Source organism: Cynoglossus semilaevis, chromosome W, assembly GCF_000523025.1.
Source record: "Cynoglossus semilaevis isolate Cse_v1.0 chromosome W, Cse_v1.0, whole genome shotgun sequence".
NCBI lineage: Eukaryota > Metazoa > Chordata > Actinopteri > Pleuronectiformes > Cynoglossidae > Cynoglossus > Cynoglossus semilaevis.
In genome coordinates, this window is record NC_024327.1 from 11,310,164 (window position 1) to 11,313,479 (window position 3,316).

The window sequence follows — 3,316 nt, forward strand, 5'->3', positions numbered from 1 at the left end:
AGTAGAGAACTAGCTGATATGATGGAGAGAAGAAGAGACATTTTGTGTGTGCAGGAGACCAGGTGGAAGGGCAGCAAGGCTAGAAACATTGGAGGAGGCTACAAACTGTTTTATCATGCTTTGGATGGGAAGAGAAATGGAGTAGGGGTGCACCTAAAGGAAGAATATGCAAGAAATGTGGTGGAGGTGAAACAAGAGTCAGACAGGTTGATGTGTGTGAAGGTAATAGGAGTGATGATTAATGTTGTCAGTGGTTATGCCCCACAGGTGAGCTGAGTTGGAAGAAAAGGAAAAGTTCTGGAATGAGCTGGATTAGGTGATAGAGAGCATCCCCAGGGGAGAGAGAGTGGTGATTGGAGCAGACTTTAATGGTCATGTAGGGGAAGGGAACAGAGGTGATGAGGAAGTGATGGGTAGGTTTGGTGTTAGGGAGAGAAACTTGGAAGGACAGGCAGTGGTAGATTTTGCAAAGAGAATGGAAATGGCTGTGGTAAACACCTATTTTTTAAAGAAAGAGGAACACAGGGTGACGTACAAGGGTGGAGGCAGGTCCACACAGATTGTTATATTCTATGTAGAAGAGGTAATCTGAGGGAGATTAGAGACTGTAAAGCGGTGGCAGGCGAGAGTGTAGCCAAACAACATTGGATGGTAGTGTGCAAGATGACGATGGAGGTGAAAAAAAGGAAGAGAGTGAAGACAGAACATAAGATCAAATGGTGGAAATTAAGGAAAGTTAAGGAAATGTTGTAAAGACTTCAGGAAGAAGGTAAGGGCAGTTCTGGGTCGTGTTGAGGAATTCCCAGATGATTGGGAGACTACAGCTGCAGTGATTAGGGAGACAGGTAGGGATGTGCTAGGATTGTCCTCAAGGCAGAGAAAGGAAGACAAAGAGACCTGGTGGTGGAATGATGAGGTCCAGGAGAGTGTGCAGAGAAAGAGATTAGAGAAGAAGAGATGGGGCAGTGACAGAACAGAAGAGAACAGACTGGAGTACAAAGAGAGGACAAGGGAGGTGAAGAGGGAAGTGGCCAAGGCCAAACAAAAGGCATATGAGTACCAGAGTTTGGACACAAAGGAAGGAGAAAAGGAATTGTATAGATTGGCAAGACAGAGAAATCAAGCTGGGAAGGATGTGCAGCAGGTGAGATTGATTAAGGACAGAGATGGGAACGTAATCACAAGTGAGGAAAGTGTGCTGAGAAGATAGAAGGAATACTTTGAGTTGTTGAATGAGGAAAATAAAAGGGAACATAGGAATGAGGAACGAGAGACTATTAGGAAGAAGGTAGATCAGGTTAGAAAGGATGAAGTATGGACTATGTTGTTTGCAGATGACACTGCGATCTGTAGTGAGAGTAGGCAGCAGCTAGAAGAGAACCTAGAGAGGTAGAGGTTTGCACTAGAAAGAAGAGGAATGAAGGTTAGTCGCAGCAAGACAGAGTACATGTGTGTAAACAAAAGGGAGAACAGTGAAATAGTGAGGCTACAAGGAGCAGAGGTGGTGAAGGTGCAGGAGTTTAGGTACTTAGGATCAACTGTTCAGAGCAGCTCAGACTGTGGAAGAGAGGTGAAAAATAGAGTGCAGGCAGGATGGAACAGCTGGAGAAAAGTGTCAGGAGTGATCTGTGACAGAAGAGTGTCAGCTAAGGTGAAAGGAAAGGTTTACAGGACGGTGGTGAGATCAGCCATGATGTATGGTTTAGAGATGGTAGCAATAGGCAGAAGACAGGAGGCGGAGCTGGAGGTGGCAGAGATGCTAAGATTCTCTTTAGGAGTGACAAGAATGGACAGGATCAGGAATGAGAGGGACAACACAGACAGGAAGGTTTGGAGAAAAAGCTAGAGAAGCCAGATGAGATGGTTTGGACATGTGCAGAGGAGGGACAGTGGATACATTGGTAGAAGAATGTTGGAGATGGAGCTACCAGGTAGGAGAAAGAGAGGAAGGCCAAAGAGGAGATAAATGGATGCAGTGAGGGAGGACATGCAGATAGTTGGAGTCAGAGTAGAAGATACAGAGAACAGGAAGAGATGGAAATCAATGATTTGCTGATATATCTCAGTTGTTAGGTAATATTTAAACGTAGAGTCACTGCTGTACTGTCAAGTCCTGTGTTAGCTGTTAGCAAGTAAGACAACGTTGAACTACATTTTGAGTTATTACCACAAATGTCTATAACTTTATTCTTCTCAGCACTGCAGGCATTATGTCACTGTCGCATTAAGAACTTTTCTTAAGTGCCCAGTTACCGATGTGAAGCTCGCCCACTTTAAAACCTTGAAGCGACATGTATGTGTGAGTCACCACCAACTATTACTTCACTACAGCACCAACTATTACTTCACTACCACATAAAATGGTTGCTACTCAAGATTGCTGCATACTGTAATTAGAAAAGACTAAAATATTTGTCCTAGTTGTTAAAGTTGTTGAAATATCAGAGCTATCATGGTGTACTGTTAAATAAATGTAGTACTGGAGGATGAGCTGCTCTGAGTTTATGTCTCATGTTTCATACACAAGTCAGGCTGTGTCTACTAATAAACATGCAGTACATGTCTTTAAAGATGCACATTAATTAGCCACATAATTCCTAATCTAATCAGTCATGCTTAACCTCTGTGTGTGTTTGCCCCTTATAGAAATCTTATAAATTTTGTGTTTGCAGAGCTTTGAGGTGAGGTGAAGCAAATGCTTATCAACATTGCCCTCACAACCCATTTGAATTTTAAATTCTTATTGGATTAACTGTTAAACTTGAAGATGGTGCCCACTTTGATAGCTAAATGTCCTCAGATCCCTTGGTTGAGTGTGAATAACGGCCAAGCAGCGGTTACAAGCATTCTGAAAGCACTTTTATCTCTGAGAATATGAGGGCTTTAAACACAAATATCCTGCTTTCAAGGTAACACACTATGTAAACTCTCGGTTCAACTGAGATCATATGCCAGTGTTTTGCTGAGCACAAGTTAATATGCAGAGGCTCAACTTTAACTGTTGTATTATTATTATTTCATATCTCGTGAATTGATAATGATATCTTCACCATATTAGACACACTTCTCAGAGACAGCCACTTATTTCTTTCAACAATTGAAACAATGTCTTCCATATCCAGATTTGTAATTTCCTATATTCACGCTCTCAGAGCTATCCTGCAAGCGGCTGGCTTATCTGACATACAGATTATGTGCATCTCCATGAATGTGTCCACAAGCTCTCTTCCCTGTGCACATAAGTATATGTTGATTAATGAAGGGTAGTGAGGGGCCTTCAAAATTCATGTGTGAGAGAGAGATAGGATACACTTTG

At 42.3% G+C, this 3,316-nt stretch overlaps 1 pseudogene; it reads left to right on the forward strand.

The window, feature by feature from the left end:
• The window catches only part of LOC112486335 (beta,beta-carotene 9',10'-oxygenase-like), a 10,329-nt pseudogene that overhangs the window by 6,689 nt on the left and 324 nt on the right, over positions 1-3,316 (forward strand).